General features: G+C 55.7%; 1 protein-coding gene and 2 pseudogenes across 4 annotated transcripts in view; 1 reads left to right on the forward strand and 2 right to left on the reverse strand.

The window, feature by feature from the left end:
* Positions 1 to 12,609, forward strand: part of LOC140193685 (NACHT, LRR and PYD domains-containing protein 3-like) — a 112,996-nt gene that overhangs the window by 66,593 nt on the left and 33,794 nt on the right. The gene's annotated exons all lie outside the window — the stretch shown is intronic.
* On the reverse strand, positions 847 to 2,999 carry LOC140193686 (uncharacterized; annotated as a pseudogene).
* LOC140193683 (uncharacterized) lies at positions 10,974 to 12,423 on the reverse strand (annotated as a pseudogene).

A 12,609-nucleotide genomic window follows, 5' to 3' on the forward strand; every position in this document is an offset into this window, starting at 1 on the left:
CCTGCAGATTATCTTTTCTTAGAGTTGGGCGTCCGCTGAAGTTCCAGTCACAGAACAGTAATAATAGCATCACTTTAATTAGAAAAGCAGGTAACATCCCAACCGGTCTGTTCAACCACAGAGCAGCATATGAACACCACTGTGTTCACATCTGCACTCCCCAGTACAAACTCTGCTACAGTGTGAGAGAGGGTGAGATTGGGGGACATAGTCCTCAGCTCAGTCCACAGAAGCTGAAATTCATGTCTACTGGCATTGTGTGATGGACACTGTGGCAGGGTGAGAGATGGGAATTAGGACAGGGAAACCGGGAGTTGTGGGATCGCGGCAGGGAAGGTGGAAAAGACTGAAAATATCTATAAATAATATTGCAATTAATTAAATTGTGACCGTCTGGATAAGAAACTCACTACATCCATAATCGCATCGTGTCTGTAAATATGGAGCCCGGGGCAGTGCATGGGCTCAAGAGATTGTCAGGCTTCATCATCACAGACTGAGTTGGATCACACAATGCCACATTTAACAGCGGAGAGAGTGTAGGAAAGACAGATATCACAAAACTTACTAATATTGCATCAGCCCATGTTTTATCTGATTATTCGAAGCTCCTAACAGAAATATAAGGAATCTCAGCCAGAACCCTGGTTCAGTCTCTCTGATTTACAAGAACAAATCCCAAAGATGATCATTTAAATGTGGGATCAGAGACAGAGGAATCAGGACATTGACAAACCACTCACGTCTCTGCCACCTCTGTTAATGCTGTTCCAGTCCACATCCGGTCAATGAAACCCCTCAGTTTCCCTGAAATACGTGTTAGGTAAATCACTACAAGCTTGTTCTTCAATATTCCTCATGTTGCTTGCTGAGGGAACAGACAAAACAGTGAAATTCCCACACCCATTTCTGAATATGAAACAGATACACTCCCTGATTATTGAAGAGCATAATTTCTACTACTGTCACATCCTCTAAAGTAAATTTGTCCATTTGTCCACAATCAGTTTTCCTACGCTCCCTATCACAGCCGAATACATTGAATGGAGACACGTAACATACCTGACAGGGTCTTGACATACTGTGAGACACCACACACTCCTGGAAGGGTCCTGACACAGTCAGACCCGACACTCTCCTGACAGTGTCCTGACACAATGAGAAGTCAAACACATCCAAGGCAGGGTCCAGAAACACTGTGAGAACCCACATACCCCTGACAGGATAATGACACACTGTGACACCCCACACACCCCGGTTAGGGGAATGACATACTTTGAGACCCCATTTCCCCGACAGGGTCCAGAAACACTGTGAGGCACCACACACTCCTGTCAGGGTCCTAAAACCCTGTGAGACACCACACACCCCTGACAGGGTCCTCACAAACTATGAGACCCCACACACCCCTAACAGGGTCCTCACAAACTGTGAGTCCCCACACACCCATGACTAGGTGCAGACATACTGTGAGACCCCACACACCGCTGACAGGGTCCTGATACACTGTGACACTCCACACACCCCTGACAGGGTCCTGACAGACTGTGAGACCCCACACGTCCCTCACAGTTTCCTGACACACTGTGAAAACCCACACGTCCTTTACAGGTTCCTGACACACTGTAAGACCACGCACGTTACTGACAGACCTGACACACAGTGAGACCTACAGACCCCTGACAGGGTCCTGTCGCACTGTGAGACCCCAGACACTCCTGATCAGGTCTGACACACTGTGAGACCCCACACATCATTGACAAGGTCCTGAAACACTGTGAGACCCCATACACCCCTGCTAGAGTCCTGAAACACTGTGAGACTCCACACACCCCTGACAGGGTCCTGACACACTGTGAGATCCCACACACCCGTGACAGGGTCCTGACACACAGTGAGAACGCACACCCCTGACAGGATCCTTACACACTGTGAGACCACGCACACGTCTGACAGGTTCCTGACGTACTGTGAGACCCCCACACACCATGTTATGGTTCTGAAAAACTGTCAGACCCCACACACTCCTGACAGGGCCCTGACACAAAGTGACACCCCAAAAGTACCGGATAGGGTCCTGACAGCCTGTGAGACCCTGCATATCTATGACAGGGTCCTGATATACTGTGAGACTTCACACTCCCCTGACAAGGTCCTGACACAGAGTGAGACCCCACACAACCCTGACATGGTCCGGACACACTGTGAGACCCCACACACCCCTGACCGGATCCTGACACACTGTGAGACCCCACACACCCCTGACCGGATCCTGACACACTGTGAGACCCCACACACCCCTGCCTGGTTCCTGACACACTGTGAGACCCCACACGTCATTTGCAGGGTCATGAAACACTGTGAGACCACAAACACCCCTGACAGGGCCCTGAAACACTGTGAGATCAACACACTCCTGACAGGGTCTGACACACTGAGACCCCACACGCCTCTGACAGGGTCCTGACACACAGTCAGACCACATACACCCCTGACAGTGTCCTGAAACACTGTGCGACGTCAGTGACTGCTGACAGGGTCCCGCCAAGCTTTCCCATCCCACAAACAACTGACAGTGTCCTGACACACTGTGAGATCCCACACACCCCTGACAGGTTCCTGACACACTGGGAGACCCCACACATCCATGACGGGGTTCTGACACACTGTGAAACCACACACACCCCTGACAGGCTCGTGACAGACTGTGAGACCCGACACACCCCTGACAGGGTCCTGACAGACTGTGAAACCCCACACACCCCTGGCAGGTTCCTGACAAACTGTTACAACCCACACATCACTGACAGGGTCCTGACACACTGGGAGATCCCACACACAGCTGACAGGATCCTTACACACTGTGAGACCCCACACACCCCTGACAGGTTCCTGACAGACTGTGACGACCCACATGTCCCTGACAGGTTTCTGACACACTGTGAGACCACGCACACGTCTGACAGGTTCCTGGCATACTGTGAGACCCCACACACCATGTTATGGTTCTGACAAACTGTCAGACCCCACAAGTACCTGCCAGGGTCCTGACAGCCTGTGAGACCCTGCACATCTATGACAGGGTCATGACATACTGTGAGACTCCACACTCCCCTGAGAAGGTCCTGACACAGTGTGAGACCCCACACAACACTGACATGGTCCGGACACACTGTGAGACCCCACACACCCCTGCCCGGTTCCTGACACACTGTGAGACCCCACACGTCATTTGTGGGGTCCTGAAACACTGTGAGACCCCAGACGCCTCTGACAGGGTCCTGACACACAGTTAGACCACACACACCCCTGACAGGGTCCTGACACACTGTGAGACGTCAGAGACCGCTGAGAGGGTCCCGCCAAGCTTTCCCACTCCACAAACAACTGACAGTGTCCTGACACACTGTGAGACCCCACACACCCTTGGCAGGGTCCTGACACGCTGTGAGACCCCACACACCGCTGACAGTGTCCTGACAGACTGTGAGAACCCACACATCCTTCACAGGTTCCTGACACATCGTGAGACCGGGCACACGTCATTGACAGGGTCCTGAAAGACTGTGCGAACCCGTAGACACCTGACAGGCTCCTGACACACTGTGAGACCCCAGACACCCTTGACAGGGTCCTGATGCTCTGTGAGACCGCGCACACGTCTGACAGTGTCCTGACAGACTGTGAGACCCCACACGTCCCTCACAGTTTCCTGACACACTGTGAGAACCCACATGTCCTTTACAGGTTCCTGACACACTGTGAGGCCACACAAGTCACTGACAGGGTCCTGGCACACAGTGAGACCCACAGATCCCTTGCAGGGTCCTGACACTCTGTGAGACCATGCACACGTCTGACACTGTCCTGACAGACTGTGAGAATCCACACACCCCTGACAGACTGCGAGACCCACACACCCCTGACAGTGTCCTGACACACTGTGAGACCCCACACACCCCTGACAGGGTCCTGACACACTGTGAGATCCACACACCCCTGACAGGGTCCTGACACACTGTGAGACCCCACACACCCCTGACAGGGTCCTGACACACTGTGAGACCCACACACACCTGACAGGGTCCTGACACACTGTGAGACCCCACACACCCCTGACCAGTTCGTGACACACTGTGAGACCCCACACGTCATTTGCAGGGTCATGAAACTCTGTGAGACCACAAACACCCCTGACAGGGCCCTGAAACACTGTGAGACCGCAAACACCCCTGACAGGGCCCTGAAACACTGTGAGATCAACACACTCCTGACAGGGTCTGACACACTGTGAGACCCCACAAATCGCTGCCAGGGTCCTGACACACTGTGAGACCCCACAAACCGCTGCCAGGGTCCTGACACACTGTGAGACCCCACACACCCCTGCCAGGGTCCTGACACCCGGTGTGACTCCGCACACCCCTGACAGGTTCCTGACAAACTGTGACAACCCACACACACCCCTGACAGGGTCCTGACACACTGTGAGATCCCACACACCCCTGACAGGTTCCTGACACACTGGGAGACCCCACACATCCATGACGGGGTTCTGACACACTGTGAAACCCCACACACCCCTGACAGGCTCGTGACAGACTGTGAGACCCGTTACACCCCTGACAGGGTCCTGACAGACTGTGAGACCCCACACACCTCTGGCAGGTTCCTGACAAACTGTTACAACCCACACGTCACTGACAGGGTCCTGACACACTGGGAGATCCCACACACAGCTGACAGGATCCTTACACACTGTGAGACCCCACACACCCCTGACAGGTTCCTGACAGACTGTGACGACCCACATGTCCCTGACAGGTTTCTGACACACTGTGAGACCACGCACACGTCTGACAGGTTCCTGACATACTGTGAGACCCCACACACCATGTTATGGTTCTGATAAACTGTCAGACCCCACAAGTACCTGCCAGGGTCCTGACAGCCTGTGAGACCCCACACTCCCCTGAGAAGGTCCTGACACAGTGTGAGACCCCACACAACACTGACATGGTCCGGACACACTGTGAGACCCCACACACCCCTGCCCGGTTCCTGACACACTGTGAGACCCCACACGTCATTTGTGGGGTCCTGAAACACTGTGAGACCCCAGACGCCTCTGACAGGGTCCTGACACACAGTTAGACCACACACACCCCTGACAGGGTCCTGACACACTGTGAGACGTCAAAGACCGCTGAGAGGGTCCCGCCAAGCTTTCCCACCCCACAAACAACTGACAGTGTCCTGACACACTGTGAGACCCCACACACCCTTGGCAGGGTCCTGACACGCTGTGAGACCCCACACACCGCTGACAGTGTCCTGACAGACTGTGAGAACCCACACGTCCTTCACAGGTTCCTGACACACCGTGAGACCGGGCACACGTCATTGACAGGGTCCTGAAAGACTGTGCGAACCCGTAGACACCTGACAGGCTCCTGACACACTGTGAGACCCCAGACACCCTTGACAGGGTCCTGATGCTCTGTGAGACCGCGCACACGTCTGACAGTGTCCTGACAGACTGTGAGACCCCACACGTCCCTCACAGTTTCCTGACACACTGTGAGAACCCACATGTCCTTTACAGGTTCCTGACACACTGTGAGGCCACACAAGTCACTGACAGGGTCCTGGCACACAGTGAGACCCACAGATCCCTTGCAGGGTCCTGACACTCTGTGAGACCATGCACACGTCTGACACTGTCCTGACAGACTGTGAGAATCCACACACCCCTGACAGACGGCGATCCCACACACCCGTGACAGGGTCCTGACACACTGTGAGACTCCACACACCCCTGACAGGGTCCTGACACACTGTGAGATCCCACACACCCGTGACAGGGTCCTGACACACAGTGAGAACGCACACCCCTGACAGGATCCTTACACACTGTGAGACCACGCACACGTCTGACAGGTTCCTGATGTACTGTGAGACCCCCACACACCATGTTATGGTTCTGAAAAACTGTCAGACCCCACACACTCCTGACAGGGCCCTGACACAAAGTGACACCCCACAAGTACCGGATAGGGTCCTGACAGCCTGTGAGACCCCACACACCCCTGACCGGATCCTGACACACTGTGAGACCCCACACACCCCTGCCTGGTTCCTGACACACTGTGAGACCCCACACACCCCTGCCTGGTTCCTGACACACTGTGAGACCCCACACGTCATTTGCAGGGTCATGAAACACTGTGAGACCACAAACACCCCTGACAGGGCCCTGAAACACTGTGAGATCAACACACTCCTGACAGGGTCTGACACACTGAGACCCCACACGCCTCTGACAGGGTCCTGACACACAGTCAGACCACACACACCCCTGACAGTGTCCTGAAACACTGTGAGACGTCAGTGACCGCTGACAGGGTCCCGCCAAGCTTTCCCATCCCACAAACAACTGACAGTGTCCTGACACACTGTGAGACCCCACACACCCTTGGCAGGGTCCTGACACACTCTGGCACCCCAGACATCATTGATAGGATCCTGACACACTGTGAGACCCCACACACCCCTAACAGGGCCCTGACACGCTGTGAGACCCCACACACCCCTGACAGGGTCCTGACACTCTGTGAGACCGCGCACACGTCTGACAGTGTCCTGACAGACTGTGAGATCCCACACACCCCTGACAGGTTCCTGACACACTGGGAGACCCCACACATCCATGACGGGGTTCTGACAGACTGTGAAACCCCACACACCCCTGGCAGGTTCCTGACAAACTGTTACAACCCACACATCACTGACAGGGTCCTGACACACTGGGAGATCCCACACACAGCTGACAGGATCCTTACACACTGTGAGACCCCACACACCCCTGACAGGTTCCTGACAGACTGTGACAACCCACATGTCCCTGACAGGTTTCTGACACACTGTGAGACCACGCACACGTCTGACAGGTTCCTGGCATACTGTGAGACCCCACACACCATGTTATGGTTCTGACAAACTGTCAGACCCCACAAGTACCTGCCAGGGTCCTGACAGCCTGTGAGACCCTGCACATCTATGACAGGGTTATGACATACTGTGAGACTCCACACTCCCCTGAGAAGGTCCTGACACAGTGTGAGACCCCACACAACACTGACATGGTCCGGACACACTGTGAGACCCCACACACCCCTGCCCGGTTCCTGACACACTGTGAAACCCCACACGTCATTTGTGGGGTCCTGAAACACTGTGAGACCCCAGACGCCTCTGACAGGGTCCTGACACACAGTTAGACCACACACACCCCTGACAGGGTCCTGACACACTGTGAGACGTCAGAGACCGCTGAGAGGGTCCCGCCAAGCTTTCCCACCCCACAAACAACTGACAGTGTCCTGACACACTGTGAGACCCCACACACCCTTGGCAGGGTCCTGACACGCTGTGAGACCCCACACACCGCTGACAGTGTCCTGACAGACTGTGAGAACCCACACGTCCTTCACAGGTTCCTGACACACCGTGAGACCGGGCACACGTCATTGACAGGGTCCTGAAAGACTGTGCGAACCCGTAGACACCTGACAGGCTCCTGACACACTGTGAGACCCCAGACACCCTTGACAGGGTCCTGATGCTCTGTGAGACCGTGCACACGTCTGACAGTGTCCTGACAGACTGTGAGACCCCACACGTCCCTCACAGTTTCCTGACACACTGTGAGAACCCACGTGTCCTTTACAGGTTCCTGACACACTGTGAGGCCACACAAGTCACTGACAGGGTCCTGGCACACAGTGAGACCCACAGATCCCTTGCAGGGTCCTGACACTCTGTGAGACCATGCACACGTCTGACACTGTCCTGACAGACTGTGAGAATCCACACACCCCTGACAGACTGCGAGACCCACACACCCCTGACAGTGTCCTGACACACTGGGAGACCCCACACACCCCTGACAGGGTCCTGACACACTGTGAGATCCACACACCCCTGACAGGGTCCTGACACACTGTGAGACCCCACACACCCCTGACAGGGTCCTGACACACTGTGAGACCCACACACACCTGACAGGGTCCTGACAGCCTGTGAGACCCCACACACCCCTGACAGGGTCCTGACACACTGTGAGACCCCACACACCCCTGACAGGGTCCTGACACACTGTGAGACCCCACACACCCCTGACAGGGTCCTGACACACTGTGAGACCCCACACACCCCTGACAGGGTCCTGACAGCCTGTGAGACCCTGCACATCTATGACAGGGTCCTGACCTACTGTGAGACTCCACACTCCCCTTACAAGATCCTGACACAGTGTGAGACCCTACACAGCCCTGATAGGTCCTGACACTCTGTGAGACCGCGCACACGTCTGACAGTGTCCTGACACATTGTGAGACCCCACACAACCCTGACATAGTCCTGACACACGGTGAGACACCAAACACTCCTGACAGAGTCAGACACACTGTGAGACCACAAACACCCCTGACCAGTTCCTGACACACTGTGAGACCGCAAACACCCCTGACAGGGCCCTGAAACACTGTGAGATCAACACACTCCTGACAGGGTCTGACACACTGTGAGACCCCACAAACCGCTGCCAGGGTCCTGACACACTGTGAGACCCCACACACCCCTGCCAGGGTCCTGACACCCGGTGTGACTCCGCACACCCCTGACAGGTTCCTGACAAACTGTGACAACCCACACACACCCCTGACAGGGTCCTGACACACTGTGAGATCCCACACACCCCTGACAGGTTCCTGACACACTGGGAGACCCCACACATTCATGACGGGGTTCTGACACACTGTGAAACCCCACACACCCCTGACAGGCTCGTGACAGACTGTGAGACCCGTTACACCCCTGACAGGGTCCTGACAGACTGTGAGACCCCACACACCCCTGGCAGGTTCCTGACACACTGTGAGACCCCACACACCATGTTATGGTTCTGACAAGCTGTCAGACCCCACAAGTACCTGCCAGGGTCCTGACAGCCTGTGAGACCCTGCACATCTATGACAGGGTCATGACATACTGTGAGACTCCACACTCCCCTGAGAAAGTCCTGGTACAGTGTGAGACCCCACACAACACTGTCATGGTCCGGACACACTGTGAGACCCCACACGTCATTTGTGGGGTCCTGAAACACTGTGAGACCCCAGACGCCTCTGACAGGGTTCTGACACACAGTTAGACTACACACACCCCTGACAGGGTCCTGACACACTGTGAGACGTCAGAGACCGCTGAGAGGGTCCCGCCAAGCTTTCCCACCCCACACACCCCTAAGAGGGCCCTGACACACTGTGAGACCCCACACACCCCTGACAGTGTCCTGACAGACTGTGAGAACCCACACGTCCTTCACAGGTTCCTGACACACCGTGAGACTGGGCACACGTCATTGACAGGGTCCTGAAAGACTGTGTGAACCCATAGACACCTGACAGGCTCCTGACACACTGTGAGACCCCAGACACCCTTGACAGGGTCCTGACGCTCTGTGAGACCGCGCACCCGTCTGACAGTGTCCTGACAGACTGTGAGACCCCACACGTCCCTCACAGTTTCCTGACACACTGTGAGAACCCACATGTCCTTTACAGGTTCCTGACACACTGTGAGGCCACACACGTCACTGACAGGGTCCTGGCACACAGTGAGACCCACAGATCCCTTGCAGGGTCCTGACACTCTGTGAGACCGTGCACACGTCAGACACTGTCCTGACAGACTGTGAGAATCCACACACCCCTGACAGACTGCGAGACCCACACACCTCTGACAGTGTCCTGACACACTGTGAGATCCACACACCCCTGACAGGGTCCTAACACACTGTGAGATCCACACACCCCTGACAGACTGCGAGACCCACACACCTCTGACAGTGTCCTGACACACTGTGAGATCCACACACCCCTGACAGGGTCCTGACACACTGTGAGACCCCACACACCCCTGACAGGGTCCTGACACACTGTGAGATCCACACACCCCTGACAGGGTCCTGACACACTGTGAGACCCCACACACCCCTGACAGGGACCTGACACACTGTGAGATCCACACACCCCTGACAGGGTCCTGACACACTGTGAGATTCACACACACCTGACAGGGTCCTGACACACTGTGAGACCCCACACACCCCTGACAGGGTCCTGACACACTGTGAGATCCACACACCCCTGACAGGGTCCTGACACACTGTGAGATCCACACACCCCCTGACAGGGTCCTGACACACTGGGAGAACGCACACACCCCTGACAGGGTCCTGACACACTGTGAGATCCACACACCCCTGACAGGGTCCTGACACACTGTGAGACCCCACACACCCCTGACAGGGACCTGACACTCTGTGAGACCGAGCACACATCTGACAGGGTCCTGACAGAATGTGAGACACCACACACACCTGACAGGGACCTGACACACTGGGAGATCCACACACCCCTGACAGGGTCCTGACACACTGGGAGACCCCACACACCCCTGACAGGGTCCTGACACACTGTGAGATCCACACACCCCTGACAGGGTCCTGACACACTGTGAGACCCACACACACCTGACAGGGTCCTGACAGCCTGTGAGACCCTGCACATCTATGACAGGGTCCTGACCTACTGTGAGACTCCACACTCCCCTTACAAGATCCTGACACAGTGTGAGACCCTACACAGCCCTGATAGGTCCTGACACTCTGTGAGACCGCGCACACGTCTGACAGTGTCCTGACACATTGTGAGACCCCACACAACCCTGACATAGTCCTGACACACGGTGAGACACCAAACACTCCTGACAGAGTCAGACACACTGTGAGACCCCACACACCCCTGACCAGTTCCTGACACACTGTGAGACCCCACACGTCATTTGCAGGGTCATGAAACTCTGTGAGACCGCAAACACCCCTGACAGGGCCCTGAAACACTGTGAGATCAACCCACTCCTGACAGGGTCTGACACACTGAGACCCCAGACGCCTCTGACAGGGTCCTGACACACAGTCAGACCACACACACCCCTGACAGTGTCCTGACACACTGTGAGATGTCAGTGACCGCTGACAGGGTCCCGCCAAGCTTTCCCACCCCACAAACACTTGACAGTGTCCTGACACACTGTGAGACCCCACACACCCTTGGCAGGGTCCTGACACACTCTGGCACCCCAGACATCATTGACAGGATCCTGACACACTGTGAGACCCCACACACCCCTAACAGGGCCCTGACACACTGTGAGACCCCACACACCCCTGACAGTGTCCTGACAGACTGTGAGAAGCCACACGTCCTTGACAGGTTCCTGACACTCTGTGAGACCGGGCACACGTCATTGACAGGGTCCTGAAAGAGTGTGTGAACCCGTAGACACCTGACAGGCTCCTGACACACTGTGAGACCCCAGACACCCTTGACAGGGTCCTGACACTCTGTGAGACCGCGCACACGTCTGACAGGGTCCTTAGAGACTGGGAGACCCCACACACCCCTGACAGGTTCCAGACACACTCTGAGACCCCACACATCATTGACAGGGTCCTGACACACTGTGAGTCCACACACATACCTGACAGGGTCCTGACACTCTGTGAGACCCCACACACCCCTGACAGGGTCCTGACACACAGTGAGACCCCACACACCTCTGCCACTGTCCTGACACACTGTGAGACCCCACAAACCGCTGCCAGGGTCCTGACACACTGTGAGACCCCACACACCCCTGCCAGGGTCCTGACACCCGGTGTGACTCCGCACACCCCTGACAGGTTCCTGACAAACTGTGACAACCCACACACACCCCTGACAGGGTCCTGACAGACTGTGAGATCCCACACACCCCTGACAGGTTCCTGACACACTGGGAGACCCCACACATCCATGACAGGGTTCTGACACACTGTGAAACCCCACACACCCCTGACAGGCTCGTGACAGACTGTGAGACCCGACACACCCCTGACAGGGTCCTGACAGACTGTGAGACCCCACACACCCCTGGCAGGTTCCTGACAAACTGTTACAACCCACACGTCACTGACAGGGTCCTGACACACTGGGAGATCCCACACACAGCTGACAGGATCCTTACACACTGTGAGACCCCACACACCCCTGACAGGTTCCTGACAGACTGTGAGACCACGCACACGTCTGACAGGTTCCTGGCATACTGTGAGAACCCACACACCATGTTATGGTTCTGACAAACTGTCAGACCCCACAAGTACCTGCCAGGGTCCTGACAGCCTGTGAGACCCTGCACATCTATGACAGGGTCATGACATACTGTGAGACTCCACACTCCCCTGAGAAAGTCCTGACACAGTGTGAGACCCCACACAACACTGACATGGTCCGGACACACTGTGAGAACCCACATGTCCTTTACAGGTTCCTGACACACTGTGAGACCCCACACACCCCTGCCCGGTTCCTGACACACTGTGAGACCCCACATGTCATTTGTGGGGTCCTGAAACACTGTGAGACCCCAGACGCCTCTGACAGGGTCCTGACACACAGTTAGACCACACACACCCCTGACAGGGTCCTGACACACTGTGAG

Source organism: Mobula birostris, unplaced genomic scaffold (genome assembly GCF_030028105.1).
Source record: "Mobula birostris isolate sMobBir1 unplaced genomic scaffold, sMobBir1.hap1 scaffold_710, whole genome shotgun sequence".
Classification (NCBI taxonomy): Eukaryota; Metazoa; Chordata; class Chondrichthyes; order Myliobatiformes; family Myliobatidae; genus Mobula; species Mobula birostris.